This window comes from Macrotis lagotis, chromosome 4 (assembly GCF_037893015.1).
Source record: "Macrotis lagotis isolate mMagLag1 chromosome 4, bilby.v1.9.chrom.fasta, whole genome shotgun sequence".
Lineage (NCBI taxonomy): Eukaryota > Metazoa > Chordata > Mammalia > Peramelemorphia > Peramelidae > Macrotis > Macrotis lagotis.
In genome coordinates, this window is record NC_133661.1 from 136,350,482 (window position 1) to 136,372,888 (window position 22,407).

At 34.5% G+C, this 22,407-nt stretch overlaps 1 long non-coding RNA gene across 33 annotated transcripts in view; it reads right to left on the reverse strand.

Moving 5' to 3' along the window:
• The window catches only part of LOC141521529 (uncharacterized), a 179,679-nt gene that overhangs the window by 131,581 nt on the left and 25,691 nt on the right, over positions 1-22,407 (reverse strand). For 29 of the 33 annotated variants that reach the window (XR_012477991.1, XR_012477980.1, XR_012477985.1 and 26 more), the window contains one exon: positions 20,273-20,337. The exons of 1 other annotated variant lie outside the window; for it this stretch is intronic. This is a non-coding gene — a long non-coding RNA (uncharacterized LOC141521529). Of the gene's footprint in view, positions 1-676; positions 788-14,708; positions 14,761-20,272; positions 20,338-22,407 lie in introns of all 33 variants that reach the window. 3 more of the 33 variants (XR_012477965.1, XR_012477974.1, XR_012477977.1) reach the window with 3 other exon arrangements.

A 22,407-nucleotide genomic window follows, 5' to 3' on the forward strand; every position in this document is an offset into this window, starting at 1 on the left:
GTGAAAATGAGAGATAACAATAAGCTAAAGCCACTTTCAAAGTACTCTTCCTTAAGGGGTGGGTAATAGGTAGTGCAGTGGATAGAGCAGCAACCCTGGAGTCAGGGGGACCTGAGTTCTTTTTTTTTTTTGCAAGTCAATGGGGTTAAGTGACTTGCCCAAGGCCACATGGCTAGGTAATTATTAAGTGTCTGAGGCCAGATTTGAACACAGGTACTCCTGACTCCAGGACTGATGCTCTATCTGCTGTGCCCCCTATTGCCCCAGGGACCTGAAATCTAATGTGGCCTCAGACACTTAATAATTAATTACCTAGCCGTGTGACCTTGGACAAGTCACTTAATGCCATTGCCTTGCTAAAAAAAAACAAAAAATGAAGGACAACCTTATTCTCATTTATTAGAGTAGTTGGAAAGAGAATATATAGACAAGGTATAGGAGGGAGCTGAATATGAAAGTATAATAAATGATAAACATGGAGTCAATTATGAAGATGGGAGAGAAAGGAATGTACTGGGAGAAAATAAATAATTTTTTTTCCTTACAGGATAGGTATTGCATGTCTGATTCATAAATATGAAGACCTTCCTGGTATGGAAATTTCTTTCTTAATGCTCTAGTATCTTCCCTGAGACTTAGAGAACTGACTAGTACATTGAGAGATTACATGACTTACCCAATTTCATACAGTAGTAGTCTATGTCAGAGTCAAGACTTGAAACCATGTCTTCCTCTCTTTGAGGCTAGCTCTCTATACCATATTTGATTCTTCTCCCTTGTATTTGACCTAAATTGTTTGGACAACAGTTTAAGGTTATTTTATCTTACTCTGTCTCAGGGTAAAGGAAAAAATATTAGTTAAATTTGTTCATAAAATTGGCTGCATTATCTGACCAAGGATTTCTGTGATTCTTTCTTGACATCTTTTGGAATACCCAAGGTTGGAGCCCACTCTCTTTTCATTTAAAATACAAAAGAAAACAAAAAAAAGTCAAGACTTGTTCTTGGACCGATGACTCCAGATAAGTAAGGGTCCTGGGACTTTACATTTTACAACATATTTCTCGGTGTCCTTTGAGCCAAAGAGTCACCAAAGGAAATGATATGAGGTCAAAGGAAAAAAAGGAGGACATTTGGATATTAAAGACAATTTCTAAATCTCTTCTCAACCTTCTATTCTCTAGGTTAAATATTCTCATTTCCTTAGTCTTTCCTGGAGTTTACTTTTCAAATCTTTATTTGTTCTACTGACTTTCCCATATCCTCTCTATTTTTTTTTCAATCCTTCCTCTGTGACTGATTCCAGAACTGAACATAATCAGCAGGAATCTGGTCAGGCTACATGTAAAGGAAGAAACTTCAGGAATGATCAAATACATGTAGGTTTGTGTGATTGTATGCATACATATCACTTGTGGTTCGTGAATCATTGTTTATTCAGGTCACAGTTTGTATAAACAATGTTTGCTGCTACACATCCACTTCTAAACTGATTTTCCTGGTGCAGTTGACTCAATTAATTATTGCAATGAAGTCTCTGTGAAGAACTTTGGAATTGATTGCAAGACATGGGAGATATTAGTATAGTACTGCCCAGCATGATGTGCCCTCATCAGAGAAGGTACTGTGTTCTGTGTGCAAAGCAGAATTGAAGGAGCTAAAAAATTAAAAAATTAGATTTTTTACTCAAATTTAGAGAATCCACTTCAAATGTTCACATGGATTATTTGTGCTCAATCTGTGGTAGAGCCTTCCTAACTTACATTGGTCCAAGCAACCATACTTAGATACACTCTACCTTGACTCTTACATAATGATGTCATTTTGGTCCTCTTCAAGAAGGAAGGACAACAATCAACCAACAACATTACAATGATGTATGAAAATAAAGAGTCTAGATCAAGTGTGTCCAACTTAAGGTCCTTGGGCCAAATTCAGCTCTCAAAGCCCATTCATGTAGTCCTTGTTGTGTAATCAGAAAATGAATGAGTGAGTCCATGTGCCATTGTTAAAAATATCACCGAACATGTTCACCTTTATAGATTGATTTTTTTCATGTAATTAACATTGTGTGGTCTGGAAGACCACTTGAATTTCTTTGTTTTTTTCTTACAAAGAATATGCATATAGGAATTAGGATCTTTATTTTTAAAAACCTTAAAAATGGGGGTGGCTAGGTGGTGTAGTGGATAGAGAACCAGCCCTGGAGTCAGGAGTACCTGAGTTCAAATCTGACCTCAGACACTTAATAATGACCTAGCTGTGTAACCTTGGGCAAGTCACTTAACCCATTTGCCTTGCAAAAGCCTAAAAATAACACCTTAAAAATGTCGCATTCTCATTTTTTGTTTAAAAAGTAAATATTATATTGGTAGACTTTCTTATATTTTATTACACTTTCTTACAATATTATATTTTATTATTAAAGTCCTTGGTAATATAAATTACTTTGTCATCTTAAACATTAATTATATATATTAATTATATACACAATTTTTTATAAGATTTTGTTGGGTGATATGGCCCAAGAGAGTTAAAAGGTTAAACATTCATAGTCTAGATCACAGTTTAACCTATTCCATACTTTTAAGCCACCAGAAGAAGCTCAGGATATGGCCATTGCTAAATATGTGGATAATTTAGTCAAATACTAAAGAACAATTGGTATAGTCAGACACTGCTATAATACCAGCTTCTGGGAAAACTGAAACTGCAAATATCTTGAGTTGGTGAGTTCTAAACTGCAGTGGGCTATGTCCATTGGATGGTCACACTTAAGTTCAGCATGATGAGCCCCTGGGAATAGAAGCTATGAGGGTGGAGATACATTTGGTTACCTAAAAGGGGTGATTCAGTGTGAAAAAAAACCTCATTTTTATGTGTATAGGACAGGCCCCTTACTTTTAGCTTGAACTAAATGGAGAGAATTAGTTTTCAAAAATTAAATAAAAAACAATTGGCATGACAAATTATTCTATATCTCTCCAATCTATACCATCTTCCCTGGAGAATGTTGTTCATCCTTCATTATTGAAGACCAATGACATCATGAATGTGATGACTAGCACAAAGAGTTGGATTTAAATGAGGCAAAACTAAGCAAAGTTGTTAGCTTTGCTCTTACTTATCCAGAGTCAGTAGAGTCCAATGGTAAGACAAAAGTCAAGACAAGAGATGGCCCATTATACAGTGAGTTACCTTGACCTTCGTAAATTAAGGTCTTTCCCTCTTCAACTTAATAACCAAGAGCTATGTATGCTTATGAAACCTGGACAGTATGCCAGTGACATATCAGAAATTTGAATTGGAAAATGCTGAAGATCACCTGACAGGAGGAAGTACTAGACACTGAGGTCTTTTCTTTAACTAAACTGCCAAATATTCAAACTCTACTTTAAAGAACATAACTCTGTTGAACTGGACACGTTATTTGAATAACAAAAGTATGTTTATCTAAAAGACTAATTTATGAGAATTCATACAAGGCAGCATTCACATGGTGGTCAGAAGAAGCAATACAAGGACACTTTCAAGGACTCTCTGAAGAATTTTGAAATTGATTTGTGACATGGGAGACACTGGTATAGGACCCCCAACATGGCATGCCCCTTCAAATATGTGTAGTGGCCTATGAGCAAAGCAGAACTGAAGTAGCTTAAAAGAAGCATGAGATCTACAAATTTAGAGAATCTACTCCAAATGTTCACATGTTTTTTTTTTTTTGTGCCTGATTTGTGATAGAGTATTCTGAACTCATATTGATTTAATCAGGCACAGTCCAAAACATTGTAACTTGGTTTTAACATAGTGTTGTCATTTTGGTTCTCTTCAAAAGAATAAAGATAGCAACTAATGGCAAGGTAAGAAATGAGATAAAAAAAATGTAGACATTTTAGTTTACCCTCACAAAAATTATCTATCTGGAATGAGAAGACCATCAGAGTTTCTGGGCAGAACAGAAAGAAATTTTTATTTATATGTATTCTATGCTATCAATATCTATACAAAGAGTTTTGAACTAGTGGCTGTTATTGGTCATTCAACAATTGTAATGGACTTTTTTGAACTCTGTTTTTTCAGAGTTAATTCAAGAAATCATAAATGAATACTGCACAGAAAAAAGCAAATTTCCCTTTTTTTGAAAAATAAAAATGAATAAAATAATTTTAAAATAAAAACCAGACACCAACTCAAAATACCTTACAAAATATAAATGACTAAAAATTATATTCCTATGGATAATGAGAATGTTAATTTCTTGAAGGCAGAAACTTGATTTTTCTTGTCTCTGGATCTACCATGTTTAACATGTATCTTGCACATAACATATCCTTAATAAATGTTTTTAACTTGAATTTTTCCAAAATATCTACTAGACAGCATAGAAAGGACTATATTCTGAATTTTGCTTAAAAAAACCTTTCACATTGCCAGTTTAGTAATATAATAAGTCCAAAAGTTCAGACACAGGAACAGAGAAAAATAAAACTTTAGTACTAACTAATAGAAGCAATAACTGATAGGAATGATTTTTTTTCCTGGGAATAGTATTTTTCAATTTAAATGAAGTATCATGGACATAAATATTTGTAATATAATTTCTAAGAAAAAACTTGATAATTCTAAAATTAAAGCCACTGTATAAAATAGCTGAACGGACTGGAAACTAAAAAGGATTTTCTGACTTCAGAAGCTTCCCGATTGCATCATTCCTTTTAAGAGACATGATTTGTTTAACAGCACTTTAAGAACTTCTTATGTGAAAAGGACTGATTTATGATAGGACTGATTAAAGCAATGGTATCTTAAGCAATAATGATTTAAATTGTAGACTTTCACTTGTATACATTATTCTGATTTGGTCTCCATTTTTCCCACATTTTTATTCACTAAGTAAAGGGATAGAGTTAGGAGATGTAATTTTGAAAAGTCCCTGGACAAATATAATATTGGAAAGGAATGTATAGACAGATGGAATGATGTACCCTTTTTTATTATGTGAATGTATTGTATTTTAATGTGTTCTGACAAACTCTCAAACAACTCCCTGGTGAGCTTCTTTCTAGTGTCATTAGGGTTATTTAGTGTTTCAAATCCTGTTCTAATTCCCTCTGGATCAACACTAAGGTAGTGATAGAATGTGCATTACTGATTTAATACAGTATTAGTCCTTTATTTCTTCTATCTCTTTTCAAATGGCATTAGAAACATAACGATTGAGATAGCCATTAATTCAGTTACTTGAGAACATTTAGAAATAGCCAAGAAGACCTATGAAGCAGTACCCAATCATATTATACTTCCCAATATCAACAGTTCCCCTCTTTGTCATGCCTTCTCAATTGCACAAATGGTTAATTGCTCACATTGCTAGTGATGGGGAGACATGCCAAGAGATTACAATCTATGCAGCTAGTACAATTATATTCAACACATTCAGTACAATAACTTCAGTAAAGGGCAAATTATCTCATATCTCACTGCATATGAATGTTGATTGATATAAAGGTTTAAGAAATGAATAAGAAAATTAAACTTTGAAACTCAATTCTAGTAGTCTTTTTCAAATTAAATCTTCAAATACTGTTACTTTTCTTGTTTTTTAAGTCTACCCTCAGATGACTTAATTTTGTCTACCTATGTTCCACTTTAGGACTTGATTTTAATTCCAAAATGATTCCTGTGAATACCAAAGACTGTGTAGGAGACATAGCCATTAAAAGTCTGCAAAGGCAATTGAAATGGAAAATTCCAGTAGAACCCTATTAGAGTTTTCTCCATCAAATCAACATTACAGACTTCTTATGCATTTATTAATTAGACATTGATATTAACTGGACTGTTGCATGATTTAAATCTAACTCTTAATCTCAGCTATTCTATGCTGCTGTAGTTTGATGACAGCCAACCAATAAATGCTTTATGCATTAATCTATCTGGAAAGCCACCTTAATATTTTTGTCTTTTTTTAGAGGCATGAAAGCCCCAAGAAGCAAATGAAAGCTTTTGGGTTCAGTCATTAGTAATTTTCTGCTTAGTATTTGAAAAATTGCTTATTTTAATTGCTTTACAGAAGAGAGACAGATCAAAGCTAAGATTCTTTCTTTCCAAACTTTATAATTATTTCTCTCCAACTCTTATTTGAAATGTCTTGAAAGTATTTTCATTGAAATGCAGATTTTTTCTTTCTTCATTTCAAATATACATTTACCACCCAACACCTCCCTTCCCTTGCCCTCTATGGCCAAAAATATCTGAACTTCTGAAACTGAAATTTGGCAGACTATTGCCACCCTGTGTAAAATATCCAATCAAGACAGGGTTGGTATAACCAATTAAGACATTAAGTTCAAAGATCTTAAGAAAAGCACTTGATAAAAAATGCAGCTTGGAAATAGGAATTACAAGGAACCTGATTTTATTCTTTGCCTAAGATCCCAGTACAACAATTAATTTACACATTCTCTTTGTTTTACAGTATTCCCCATTTCATTGCATAAAAAACTCAGATATTCCATCCTAGCAACTATCAGGAAATATTCCAATATGGCTTTTGTAGGCTTACTTTTTCTAGAAAAAAAAAATGTATCATGAGAAGTGATAAAGACTTAAACTTTGTTTTTGTAAGATTTTGACTTCAAAAATGAATTATAAGAAGTCATCACCTGTCATACTTACTGTTGTGTGATCTTGGATAAGTCTGTGGGTCTAGATTTCCTCTGAAGAACCAAGAGAGTTAAACTTAATGACTTTAAGATCCTTTCTAGCTCTAAATTTATGATTCTAAAAAATGAAAGGTGATTTGGTTGAATGGATATGGGTCCATCCTTGAAGCTAGGAAGACCTGAAATTAAGTCCTGCTTCTGGAATATGATAATATTGTCACCACAAGTAAATTACCTAATTTATCAATTCCCTGACAACAACTCTATAAGATTCTTCTGTTTCAGATGCCTTTTTGGTATAAATCACTGGATAGCATTTCCACACTTAGAATTTCCAGAACAAATAAAATCATACCATCTCTCCCCAATGCAATCAAAAACAACCAACAACTCTGATATTATGAAGACTAGATCTACATTTAGAGAGCTACCCAGGTTATATAATTTAAAGCCACTAACTGGCACTTATGAATAACTGTAAATAAGTTTGAATACATGAACATTATTAGATTACAGAATGTTAAATCTAACTTCCTTATTTCATAGGTGAACTGTGAGTCTAGAAAGTTCAAGTGACCCATTTAATATTACTTAGCTGCTTCATGGCAGAGTTGCACTGAAACCCAAATTTAAGTCTCTGATTTTCCTCCATGGAAAATATTAAGTTCTTTGAGTGCCTCTGATATCTGACTCTGGATAAAATTACAGAATGCTATTTGTGTTTCAACAGACAAGTCCTAAGGAGTTTTCTGAGACACAGAGAAGTTAAGGGACTTATCCAAAGTCACACAAGAAGTATCAAAGGTGAGATCTGAACACAATTCTTTATGACTTCAATCCAACACCAGATCCACAATGTCATAATACCTTTAATCTTCAAAACGTATAGAATCATTGTATAATCCGTAGATTGTTCAGACTACCATGGGAAGAGAGCTCTTAAGGCTGACATAAAATCATAGATTTAGAGCTTGAAGGGAAAGTAGAAGCCTTTGAGTCTAAACTCTTCATTTTACTGAAGAGGAAACTAAGACATATGTTAAATAACTTGTTGAGAAAAGTAATAACATGTCTGAGCTAGTTTTGAATCTAAACCTTCCTAAAACCAATTCTGGCACTGTACCATATTAGAAGCTTTGGGAGTTGGATAAACCCAAAGAATCTATCTATCTAATCTATCTATCTATCTATATATATATATATATATTTATCTATCTATCTATCTATGTGTCTATCTAAGAGGACCTGGATCCAATTTATGCCATTTGTGATACAGATAATGAAAGACACCAAAGAGTAGTATTGTGGGGAAAATCTTGATTGGAAGATTGTTTTTGAGACCCAACCATGTAATAACTATGTCACTTTAACCAAGCAATTTAATTTTTCTGATGTTAAGGTTTTTTCAACTGCAAAATGGTCATAATCAAATACTTCCAATCTCGAAGGTGTCAAAGGGGAGAAAGGAGAAAATGTAAAATTTATATTTATATATATGTAATTGCATACATCATATATTATATACTAAATAATATCACATATATAACAGAATTATGTTAAATATATTTCCACCTTATATAAAATAATATATAAATTTCTACATTAAATATAATATATGAAATTACATCTACAAATACACTTACATATGTAGGTATACATATATAGAATAAACATACCAGAAATATGAATTGCAGCTTTTAAGCATTTTTGAAGGATTTGCAAATTTAAAATGTTTAATACTATCAGCTTAATTAATTAATCCTACTGTTCTTAAAATATAATCTTTCACAAGATTACCCATAGACACAAATACAGTAAATTTTCATGGTAAGTAAAACCTTATAAAATAAGGAATAGTAATTAACTAATTATACAAATAAAAAATGAATGGTGGTCAGAGTCTCTATTGGGCACACTAGATAAAATAAAGAAAGGAAAGATAAATGGATAGAAATTCCATAAGGAAGGCAGGAATTAGAGGAAAGAAAAGAAAGACATTTTGTAATGTCTACCACTACTCTAAGGAAAGGTCTAGCAGGTTCATCTAAAAATTTTATTGTCATCTTTGACATTGACAACCAACTAAATCTCAAAAACTCATGAGGAGATATAAGACAATGTAATCTCTCTACCAATATACAGATAAGCACCAATTCGCAGAAATTTTATAGCCTGTGTTTTTTATTCTTTTTTATGTCATTTCAGTTCTACAATTATTTCATAAATCATTGAAATAGATTCTCTAATAATTTTTATTCTTTAGAAATTCCAGTGTTATAATATTTGTACACACAAAGTATATCTCTTTGAGAACAATGATTTTAAAAAATAGCCTTCCACATCACAGATATTGTGGATTTTTTGTAAATTCTATATAATTTGTCAAATTCAGTTCATCAACAGCAATGTCTATCCAAAATAAATGTACTACTGACCTAATTCAATGAGCTGCATGCCACAAGCTGAGCAAATTTTATGCTTAATCAACTTCTTTTTTTCCTTTATGAATTTTGAATAATTATAAATGTTACTTAGGAAGCCCTGTAGTTTTCTAGGACTTGATCAGTTATCCCAATATCATCCACAAAAAAGAAGAGCAATAGGACCACATACCTATAGGGAATATCTTTTCTATTTGCACTCGGTGCTGACTCTGAGAATCTAAAGAATATAAATGTTATTAGTTCTATTTTTATTAATAAAAATATATCGCTATAGAGGCATTGACAAATCTTTCATTTTCCACTGAGTTGAAGTACTAGTTAGTTTTAACTACAAATACTCTATGATTGTTTCACTGAGTCTCATATATTTTCTACATATTTGTTTTACCTCCATATCTTTTTGCTATTCTATGAGTCAATTCTGCAGAAAATTTTTGTGTTCCTTGTATATAAAGTTTTGCAAATGAGTGTTACCTTTGATTTCCATGCTTCTCTGCTTAGCAAAGATATCAAGAATTTATTGACTAAGGTAGTTTCAGTAGTTTATTGACTAAGGCTATTTTGGTCTCCTTATGATGCTGAATATTTCAAATAAGATTTTTTTATTTAAAAAGTTTCAATCAGTATAAGTATCTTTATCTCTTTTCTTTTTTTCTCATTTTAAAAGTGTACCACTTATTTAAAAGTTAGACTGAAGTTGTAGATTTTATATCATGTTTTCTTTCATTTCTTTATTTTTTCTAATTTGGTGTTTTGTTTGTTCTCTAATCAGCGTACACAGAAGTCTAGCAATACACCAACAAGTGATTCAGAAATAACACAATAGTAACCAGAATTTACTTACTAAAATTATTTTTATTTTTGTGATTTAGGGGGAAATTGCAATTCCACTTAAGCTATTTTAAATCCTAAAAGATGATACTGTTAACGTGCTGCACACAATATGCCAATGAATTTGAAAAATTCAAAAGTGTCCACTGGATTAGGAAAGATAGGCTTAGATATCAATTCTAAAGAAAGGCAATGCCAAGAATAGTTCAAATTATCAAATGATTATGCTTGTTTCATACACCAGCAAGGTTATATGTAAGATTCTGTGAGCTAAACATCAAGCATTATAGGAACAAAGCATTACCAAAAGTGTAGTCTGTCTTTTGAAAAGTCAGAGGAATGGGGTGGCTAGGTGGCACAGTGAATAGAGCACCGGCCTTAGAGTCAGGAGTACCTGGGTTCAAATCCGACCTCAGACACTTAATAATTACCTATCCGTGTGGCCTTAGGCAAGTCACTTAACCCCCTTGCCTTGAAAAATATGAAAAGAAAAGAAAAGAAAAGGTCAGAGGAACTGATTACAAATTGCCAAGATTTATTGGATTACTGAGAAAGCAAGGGAATTATAGGGAAAAAAATCTACTTCTATTTCATTGATTGCACTTAAAGTCTTTGACTGTATGGGTCACAACAAAACATGGCAAGTTCCTAAAGAGATGGAAATACCAGATAATTTTACTTGTCTCCTGAGGAAACTGTATGCAGACCAAGAAGAAACAGAATTAACAGGGAACTACTGGTTTAAGATTGGGAAAGGAGTATGATAAGGCTAGATATTATCACTTTATTTATTTAACTTATATGCAGAATACATCATGTAATATACCAGGTTGGATGAATCAAAAGTTTGAATTAAGGTTGCTGGAAGTATCAACAATCTCAAATATATAGGCAATAACATTCTGATGAGAGAAAGTAAGAAACAATTAAGAAGCCTCTTGATAAAGGCTAAAGACAAGAATCTGACTTGAATCTTGACATCAAAAAAAAAATCCAAAGCAAATAATTGCATCTGGTCCCATCTCTTCTTGGTTATTAGAGAAAGAAATGGAATCAGTGTCAGATTTTATATTATTGGGCTCAAAAATCACTGCAGAAAGGTAACTGAAGCCAGAAATCAAAAGATGTTTGCCTCTTCAAAAGACAATTATGGCAAATCTGGGCAGCATACTAAGAAATAGAGATATCATCTTGCAAAAACAAAAGGTTTATATAGTCAGAGCCATATGTTTTTTCAATAGTACTATGGGGAAGTTGAACTATAAGGAAAACAGAATGCCACAAAATCAAATCAGTTAATACTTTAAAAAATTAATTCAGCTATTCATTGAAAAAAAAACAAATAGTGAAGTTAAAAAACTTAAATACTTTGGCCAAATAATGAGAAGAGAGGACTCTTTGGAAAAGACTCTGATTTTGGGAAAGATTGAAGGCAAAAAGAGAAGGTGACAGATAGATTCATGGAAGTAATGAATATGATCTTAGACAGACTTTTGCAAGTGCTAATGTACAGAGGAGTCTCGTATGCTATGGTCCATAGGTTCAGAAAGAGTCAGACAATAACTGAACAACAAACTGCCTATTACATTCCTACTTTCTTCTTGTAGAATGTATTCATATCTGGGCATTTGGCTTCTAAGAAGTCTACAGACCTTTGTTTTTTTCATTTCTGAATCATAAATATTTTTTAAGGTTTTTTTTTTTGCAAGGCAAATGGTGTTAAGTGGCTTTCCCAAGGCCACACAGCTAAGCAATTACTAAGTGTCTGAGGCTGGATTTGAACCCAGGTACTCCTGACTCCAGGGTTGGTGCTTTATCCACTGTGCCACCTAGCTGCCCCCATAAACAATATTTTCCAAAAACTTATGACCATCCTTTGTGCCTACTAAAGATGAAATGTATATTAGTTTCATTTGGAGGAATTAATAAAGTTCTTTGCCAAATTTCTTGACTTCTTTTATCTTCAGTTATGGTTATTGGCACACAAACTACAATGATTTTTAGTCTTTTTAGTAATGTTTCTCATGAGTATATGTCAATAGAATGTTCCCTCTGGGATTGTTTTCAAATTATCCTGTGTGTGTGTGTGTGTGTGTTTGTGCATATGTGTATCTTATATACATAATTTCCATTATTATTTTATATAGTGTTCCTCACTAGTTTCTTGATGACAAGAAATTTTTTGTCTTTTATTTTTTGTATCCTCAGTGCTTTGCACAGTGCCTGGAATGTATTAATTACTTAATAAATTCTTGTTGAATTGATTTGTTCCACTAAATAATATTTCTTATCACTATAGAGAGAATGATATGACAAAAATCTGGTAATTCCTTTGTTCACCTTTTCATAAAGACTCTATAAGCCATCCCCTATCAAATTGCAACGTCTTTATGTCAGTGCTGAAGAATGTCAACCTTGATATGGTTTAGTTCTTCCAGTGACATTTCAATTCACTGTTCAGTGAACAGAAATCTTACATCTAGAATACCAACATTTTAATTAATCTTTGTGAAGAGCAAGAAACTTGATTCTGACCTCTTTGCTGCCATTCTGCCATTGTCACTCTGGAGTCAGAATGGGTCTGTACTAGTGTTAGCAACATTTTGTATTGTTTTTTTGTTTCATAGTTTGCCGTGACCAAAGAATATATCACTTGATAGTCAACCTTAACCTAAACTTGTCCTTGGACAGCAGACTTAATATGTTCTTGGGATCTAACTCAAGTTTTTCATCCTTTATTTTGGCAAGGCAATGGAGTTATGTAACTTGCCCAAGACCACACAGATAAGTAATTATTGAGTATCCAAGGTCTCATTTGAACTCAGGTCCTCTTGACTCCAGGGCCAGTGCTCTATTCGTTGTGCCATCTAGCTGCCCCAAGTTTTTTATTCTTAAAAGAACTTGATAGAGTTTACCTTCAGCCAGCATTGTGTTTGAAAACTAATTGTCTCAATTAGAAATACATTAGGAGATATATTTATGATATTTATTTTTAAATATAATTTTAATATAGATTTGTGTTCAGTGGTTTTAAAAAATAACAAAAATGATTCAAGCTTTTAAAGGTTAATGCTGTTTACAGAAAAAATTATGCACATATATAATATTCTTATATAGTTTTAAGCAATATGACAGGAAACAAATAATTAACACTTTTCAATATGATTTGGGAAATACTACCCTAGTAGTAGTCACTACTAGAACAAATCACTTGTTCAAAGGAGTCTTTTATCTTTCCATGTATTCAACATGACCAATTGTAGAATGCAATAACATCTATAAAATACCTTGTAAACCTTAAAATGCTACATAAATGTAAGCTATCATTATTATTACCAACATTTTATTATGGTATTTTAGTCTTTAGAATCTTCTGGTTCTATAACCTTGACTTCTACTATGATCCTTTCATTTTCATCTTTCCTTTCTTCCTTCCCTCCTCCTCCTCCTCCTCCTCCTCCTCCTCCTCCTCCTCCTCCTCCTCCTCCTCCTCCTTCTTCTTCTTCTTCTTCTTCTTCCTCTCTCTCTCTCTCTCTCTCTCTCTCTCTCTCTCTCTCTCTCTCTCTCTCTCTCTCTCTCTCTCTCTCTCTCCTCTCCTCCCTCCCTCCCTCCCTCCCTCCCCTCTCCCTCCCTCCCCTTACTTGTTTTTTTCTTTCCTCCTGGGTCTCTTAACCAGTCAAACTGAAAGTACAGCATCTACCCGTGGCCAAATTCTACTTGTTATCAGCATTAAAGCTATGACCTGCTTTATTTCTGATGGCACCCTCCTTCTTTAGTAACATGGTATGTCTCTCTGTCTGGGATTTCCCTTGGTTCATTATACTGGTGCCAGACCTAATATGGACATCCAATAAGTTTAGTCAACTATAGTATATAGTACACTCAAGTTCTAACCCACCATGATGATGTAGGTATAAGCCATTATTCCCAGTTTCTGTTATGCTTCATAAAAATGGATTAGTGGGGCAGCTAGATGGTACATTGGATGGATCACTGACCCTAGAGTCAGGAGACTTGAATCCAAATCCAGCCTCAGACTCTTAATACTTACTAGTTGTGTGACCTTGGACAAGTCTTAATCCCATTGCCCCACAAAAAAAAAAAAACAGGATTGCCAAAGGATTTTCAATGATTTGATGAAGATTGCCTATGTTATCTTACATTCTTCTCCAACTAATCCAGTCACTACCATCAATCCTTACATAAGGCATATAAAAATATTTCCTGTTATTTTTACATCTCACTGGCATAAACTCAAAACTTTCAAATGAAATTATAATTTTCAAGTGAGAAAATGCTTTTAGAATACTGTTAAAAATCACAAAAAAGATTTTACTGCCTTTAAAAAAACATAAGAAAACAGATATTATGTTTATATTTTGTAAAAACCCAACCTTTATAAGAAAATAAATATTAACTTGGAGATTTATTTTAATCTTATGTATATCACTCAATAAATTAATAACAGTTCAAAATAAAGCCTTAATTTACTTAGAAAGTACTTACTATGGGAGTACCCTTCCAGTGAGACACATATGTAATTGACAAATTGATTTGGGGGTATATCATATTACATTTGTCCATGCATTTTCTTATTACAAATGAAAAATTTTAACCATGAGTTTTCTCTCAAAATAGTTATTCATTTTAAATATTCCCTTAAAAGATACAAAATATGGGGGCAGCTAGGTGGCACAGTTGATAAAGCACCGGCCTTGGAGTCAGGAGTACCTGGGTTCAAATCCGGTCTCAGACACTTAATAATTACCTAGCTGTGTGGTCTTGGGCAAGCCACTTGACCCCATTTTCCTTGCAAAAACCTAAAAAAAAAACCAAAAATAGATACAAAATATGAAGAGATACTTGTCAGTAAGACTAAATGTCTATATCTCAAGAAACAGTGGAAATGATATACAGAAATAGGTAAAAATGAGTACAGTGGAAAACCACCCATAACACAATATAAGGATTATCACCCTATAAGTTTTGTTCAAATCTATCCAAATATCTATGAAATCCTTCCCTACACCTAAAAGACTTTCCTGACTCTGATTCTGTTCATCTTTTTTGAGGTTCTTCACTAAAATCTTGAACTGACTCAGACTTTGTTCCAACAGATCACCTTCTTGACTTCTCATTGTTGATCTCGTGTTATCAATTTTAGTTGACTTTCCTTTACTATCCATTCCATGACAAGGAATACAACCTCTTCTAATGATTTGGATCTTTTCTCTACTTCAACTTTCCCTCTGTAAAGAGCTTTTCTCTCTCTCTCTCTGTCTCTCTCTCTCTCTCTCTCTCTCTCTCTCTCTCTCTCTCTCTCTCTCTCTCTCTCTCTGTCTCTCCTCCTCCTCCTCCTCCTCCTCCTCCTCCTCCTCCTCCTCCTCCTCCTTCTTCTTTTTCTTTCCTTTGATATTTGAAAACTACAACTTGATTTCTTTGTTGGGGGGCAGGGTTTGTCTCCATTAATGATTTCGTGGGCGTAAGAAATTTCACTGATCTGTGAATTTCCCTGTAACTTTAATTCCTAGTGAGTTGCCTAGGACACTGGGCAATTGTGAATTTTCCAAAGATCCCATAGGTAGTTTGTGTCAGCAGTATGTATTGAATCCATATCTTGACTTCAAAACTGGTCCTCTATGACCTACACCTAAACTCAAATAGAAACACTAATCCATTTAAAAAATATTTTATAAGCAGCATTTTGACTTAGAAAACCACATATTAATATTATCTATGTTCTTTTGTACTTTTCCCAATTACATTTTAATCTTATTCCTGCACTGAGTTGTAATAGGTAGCGATCAAATTATACATGCTGCTTCCATCTGATTAAAAGTCCATATTTTAGTTTTTCCTTGACATCTTTCTCTTTTGATCATTTTTATTGGAATACTTTTATGAATACTAAATGTGCAAGTCAACTGGTTATAGGCTGATGTTTGGGTTAGAGAACTTTAAGAGGAAACACATAAATAGAAAGTGGGTGCAATGTGGCTCTCCTCATTGACAAAATGGGGAATATATTTCCATTATTAAGTTTTTGTTCTTCTTTTTTCAGGCCAAATTAGTAAGTAGTACAGAAATTGGCTTATATCTATATCTATCTCGATATCGATCTCGATCTCTATCATCTCTATCTATATCGAGATAGAGATAGAGATAGAAATAGACTGGGCAATGCAGGAATTTATTTTGATTGACTATACAATTTTATTACAAGGTTTTTCTTCCCTTTATTTTTTCAAAGGTGAAAATCTATTTTTGTTCATTTAAAAAATAAAATTTAATTTTAACAATTGGTGATAAATTTTGCATATATGCATTTGGTTTTTATTTTTTTGTTATTATGGTTTACAATTTCTTATTCTATTTGAACAAATCACATTTTCTTCCTGTTTGAAATAATTTGTAATGCACAAGAAATTAGGAAATTAATACAATTTCTCTCTCTCAAAAGACCAAATCAAAGACATAGTTCTGAAATTTCTAAATCAATTACTTTTAACAGGCACCTTCTTATTTAGACATTAGTTTAAATATCAACTTTCATTGAATTCAGTAAATTATATTTACCAAAAAGATAGTAACAACTTGAAATTTCTAATAATTCTATGAAGGGAAATCCATATTTAATTGAATTGTTCATATTTTCTACATATTAACCTTTTGCACTATTCTCAAGAAAGCAATATTTTAAAAACTCAAACCAATACTATCTTTTTTAAAGAAATGCAGCAAAAACCTTTTAAAGTGATGTAATATTTTAAAATATAACATTGAGTTTTAAAAATATTCAATTCCCAATAAGATCAGGGGTGAAATAAGCACACCCACTGTTATTCAATGTTGTATTAGAAATGTTAGCTTTAGCAATAAGAGAAAAAAAGAAATTGAAGGGGGCAGAGCCAAGATGGTGACAAGAAGGGATCAAGTGTTAGGAGCTCTCTGATAAAATTCATCAGCTAAGGACTCTAACTAAATTTTCGAGAGACAGAACCCACAAAGGGTCCCAGTGAGGCAGTTCTCCTACTCAAGGTAACCTGGAAAAGAGCAGAAAGGCTCTGCTCCCCAGGATTGGAGAGGCGGCAGCCAGAGGGGAAGGAGAACCTCAGCCTCCCGGAGGCAGCCCCAGGGTGCTGGGAGTCTCAGCTCACAGCAGCGGGGGAGTCTCCTGAGTTGCACCCCGAGGAGCACCGGGCACAAAGTGGGGGAACAGCAGGGGACCTCTGCCAGAGCGACACGTGGAGCCCAGCCCTCAGGGCACACAGCCAGCAGCTTGGTCTTTCCCCAGCCCTGATCCAGGAAACAGAAGCAAGCAGTAAGCAGGAGCCCCCAGGGCATGAGCCCATTGAGCTGAGGGAGGGGAGTGAAGAGAGACTGCAGAGCTCTGTCCTCTGCCCCTGGAACAGGACTCTGGGGCTCTGACCACATTCGGATCCTGATCACAGTCTAGGCCCCCCATAGAACAGCAGGGCCCCCCGACCTCAGCCCCATGGCAGAGGGGGTTGCTTATGGTCATTCACAGACCAGGAGGAAGGACAGAGCCTCACACACTGAGACCCTTGTGGGAGTGTCCCAAAAGCTCAGGAAGCACCCCAAAAAAACAGGCCCAGGCTGGGAAAATGAGCAAGCAGAGAAACAAAAAGAAGACTATTGAGAAATATTTTGCAAATGAGCCCAAGAAGGATCAAAATACTCAGTCTGAAGATGAGGAAGCACAAGCTCCTACATCTAAAGACTCCAAGAAAAACAGAAATTGGGCTCAGGCTATGACAGAGCTCAAAAAAGACTTTGAAAAGCAAATGAAGGAGTTGGAAGAAAAACTGGGAAAAGAAAGGAGAGAGATGCAGGAAAAACATGAAAATGAAGTCAGCAGCTTAGTCAAGGAAATCCAAAAAAATGCTGAAGAAAATAGCATGCTAAAAAACAGCTTAGGTCAAATGGATAAAACAGTTCAAAAAGTTGTTGAGGAGAAGAATGCTTTAAAAAGCAAAATTGGCCAGATGGAAAAAGAAATAAGAAAACTCTCTGAGGAGAACAAATCCTTCAGACAAAGAATAGAATTCAGGGAGATTGATGAATTTACCAGAAATCAGGAATCAATACTTTAAAACCAAAAAAATGAAAAATTAGAAGAAAATGTGAAATATCTCATTGAAAAAACAACTGATATGGAAAACAGACTTAGGAAAGATAATTTGAAAATTATTGGAATACCTGAAAGTCATGATCAGGAAAAGAGCCTTGACATTGTTTTCAAAGAATTACTACAGGAAAATTGCCCTGATATTCTAGAAGCAGAGGGCAAAATAGAAATGGAGAGAATCCACTGATCCCCCAGAGAAAGAGATCCCAAAAAACCAACCCCTAGGAATATTATAGCCAAGTTCCAGAACTCCCAAGTCAAAGAGAAAATATTACAAGCAGCCAGAAGGACACAGTTCAAATATCGTGGAGCTGCAGTCAGGATCACACAGGACTTAGCAGCAGCTACATTGGAAGCTCGTAAGGCTTGGAATACAATATACCGGAAGGCAAGAGAGCTTAGAATGCAGCCAAGAATGAATTACCCAGCAAGGCTGAATGTCCTCTTCCAGGGAAAAAGATGGACTTTCAATGAACCAGGGGAATTTCAAAGGTTCCTTTTGGAATGGCCAGAGCTGAACAGAAGGTTTGATCTTCAGATACAGGACTCAGGTGAAGCATGGAGATTGGAGGGGGGGTGGGATATGAGGGACTTAATGAGGATGAACTGCATATATTCCTGCATAGAAAAATGACACTGATAATACTCATATGAATTTTCTCAGTTAATAGAGCAGGCAGAGAGAGCTTTTATAGTTGAAGCACAGGAGAAAGCTGAATTCAAAGATAAAATATGGTCTAAAAATGGATTCAATAGAAAAAAAGGGAAATAGAATGGGAGAAAGAAAAAGGAGAGGGGGAATAGTCCAAGATATTTCACATAAGATTTTTTTTATTACAATGAGCTATTGCAATGATATGGAAGGGGGGAGTCAAGGGGGAATGAGGGAATCTTTGCTCTCATCAAAGGTGGCTAGGAGAGGAAACAGCATATATACTCAATGGGGTATAGACATCTGGAGCAAGAAGGAGGGGGGGAGCAGGGGGAAGGGATGGGGATGTGAATAAAGGAGGAGAGGATGGACCATGGGGGGGAGAGTGTCCAGATATAACACATTTTCTTTCTTACTTCTTGCAAGGGGCTGGGAATGGAAGGCCTGCCCAGGACCACAGGGCTGGGTGGATCCTGGGCCTAAGGGGTGGTATGGGGGCTCAGGGCTTCTTGGCCCCAGGACCAGGGATCTATCTGCTGCTCTACTCAGCAACCCTACAGCAGAGTCATAGTGAAAGGAGAGAGAAAATAGAGTACATGGTAGTGGAGAAATAAGAAAGGAGGAGGTTGCAATCAGCAATGGCAAAGGTGGAAAAATATGGAAATAACTTTTGTGATGGACTTATCATAAAGAATGAGATCCACCCATGATAGAGTTGTTGGTGTTGGAACAAAGACTCAAGCACATTTTTTGTTATTATTATTTGGGGGAGGGTGCAGAGCAAGTGGGGCTGGATGGCCTGCCTGGGGCCACATAGCGGGGTGATCTTTGGGTGTCTGGGGCCGGATTTGGACCCAGGTGCTCCTGGCTTAGGGGCCAATGCTCTGTCTGCCACCAAGCCACCCCTACTATTATTACTATTTTATTTTATTTTGGGTCCTTTTTTTCTTTCTTTTTTTTGGTTTTTGCAGGGCAGTGGGGATCAGGTGGCTTGCATGTCACACAGCTGAGTGATTGTTGGGTTTATGAGGCTGGATATGGACTCGGGTGCTCGTGGGGAGGGAGAGAGGTAGAAAAATGCTAAAAAAAAATCCTAATCTGCACATTGTAAGCCATTGACTTGAAGTAAACTACAATGATATGGGTATAGCTATTGAAATAAGAAAGCTTAAGTTCAATTCCTGACTATGACATGGTTGCCTAATTCTAGGCAATTCTCAGCACTCTAAATAACTCTTTAAAACATTAATTTAAAGAGAAAATACAGGTTTGCATTGGTAAAGGGATATTCCTTATCAGAGAATTGATTATACCAATAAAATCACAGATGTAGTCCCTCTTCCTAAAATTAATGCATCATTGGTTTGTCAATCAATGTGATTCAGTCAGTCAATAAATAAGCTTTTATTATATATGCTTGCTATATGTTAGTCACTGTGCTAAGCATTTGGGATATTAAAAAGTATAGTGGATAGAGTACCAAGTCTGAGGTTATGAAGACCTGAGTTCAAATTCAGATTCAGATACTTACTAGCTATGTGACACTGGACAAATTGCTTCACTCTATTTGCTTCAGTTTCTTATCTGTGAAATGAGCTGGAAGAGGAAATGGCAAATCACTCCAGGTTCTTTGCTAAGAAAAATCTCAAAATGGGGTCACAAAGAATAAGACATGACTGGTCTCAATATTGCATTATTTTGAAATAATTACCTTATTTTTAAATAATAATTACATTATTTTAATTATTACATTATTTCATTCCAATTATTTTAATAATTAGTATAATATTCCATTCAATTATTTTAATAATTACATTATTCCATTACATTATTTTGGAATAATTTCTTTTAACCATGGGTGATAGAAGTCTAGTGTTATGTGGTGACCAGGAGTTTTCTGGTTGACTTCAGCTACATAATTTCTGACAATAAAGTCAGAATTGGGTTCAAATGTAAAAGGAAGAATACAACTCTCCTATAATCCCTTTGGCACTTTTCTATTCCTTGTCATAATGAATATTCTAATCTTATTAAAAGTAAATCTGAAGACTGAATGGACAAGATTGCAACCATGTGATCTTCAAAGGTTCAAAGAAGCCTTTAGACATTCTTAATTGCTATTGAGTAGGAGAGATCTCAGGAGCCTATTGTAGCCTGAGTCCGATAAACAGCCAGTATTGAGGAGAAACATGACTGACTGACATGACAGTGGGGTGAACTGGAAGCAGAGAAGTAACATGCAAAGTTAGCCCACCTTTTCCTTACTCAGAAATTAACTTTATAGTGATCCCTGCCCCCCTCCAAGGAAAAACAAAATTTTTCTTGTTCAAAATGGCAGTGAGTCATCCTTTGTTACAGCAGATAACCATAGCACTATGTATAACTTATGTATGATGACTTAAAATGAGAAATTGCAATCTCTCAAAGTCAACCCTTGAACTGTGGGGCAGGAGAATTAAGCTACCTATAATGACTCAACCTACTAATGCTAATGGAAGTTGGGAGAGTAAGCTCTGAAAGAGCAGTACATATACATACACATACCAGACACAGGGAACAGGTAGACAAAGAGCTAGACAAGGAAATGAGTTAAAAAAGATGAAGTTGGATGCAATCTGAGGAAGTATGCAATACTTTTCCTAAACCCAGACTTTTCAAGAATACAAAATCCAACCTATTTACCACCGCTATTCTTCTGATGATGCCCTATAGGTTTGAATTAAGGAACACAATGATTTCCAAATAACCACAGTGATAACCCAAAAGACAATAAGTAAGAGAAATGATGGTTATAATTAGGCTTTAGTAGTTAACCAACAATACCAAACCTAAAAGAAGTGATGTTAAATAGTGGTGGCAAACTCCAGCAGAAGCTGAGTATAGTGATACTGTATATCTAAAGATTCATGAGAGTAGTATATTGACTTTGAAAATCACATATTAACATTATGTATATTCTATTCTATTTTGTTAAGTATTTCCCAATAATATTTCAATCTGGTTCCAGCACATTCTGAGTGATTAAGTAGGATACATTCCCACCATCCAATTTGGTAAGGCCAAACAGTGCTTATTCTCAATTGTCATAGCCTTTGAGAGAAAAGGATCATCCACAGTCCAATGAGACCTATGCTTATACACAGACTTTTAAAAGTGGTTGGGAAATTTATTGGGAAAAGGAAGTAGACCAGAGTTTGCAAAAGTGAGAGACAACTGATACATAGCCCAAGTAGAATGTTAATACTACTGCTCCATTTAAAAAATGAGCATAAGAGAAGAAAGTATTTAATTATGAAGATCTATAGATGATTTATGAAAATACCTGGATAAGAATTTCAAGAGGTAATTTACAAATAATTTTGGGTATCTCACTTTCAAGATTCCCCATAAAACTTTTTTTAATTCAATATAATAATCATTCAAATATGTAAATTGGTAAATATATATCCAACTACTCAGTTGTATAATTATTATATATATATATAATTACTATGTAATATTATTAACATCTTAAAACTCTGGAATCTCCATTTGTTGCTTAAATGTTTAGCTTGTAAGAACTTCACTCATTTTTTCTTTTTAAAAAGTTTATTAAAATATCCACTAGTTTCAACTCTCCCTATCACAAGATTTATCATGATTTTTTTAAAGTACTAAGAGTAATTT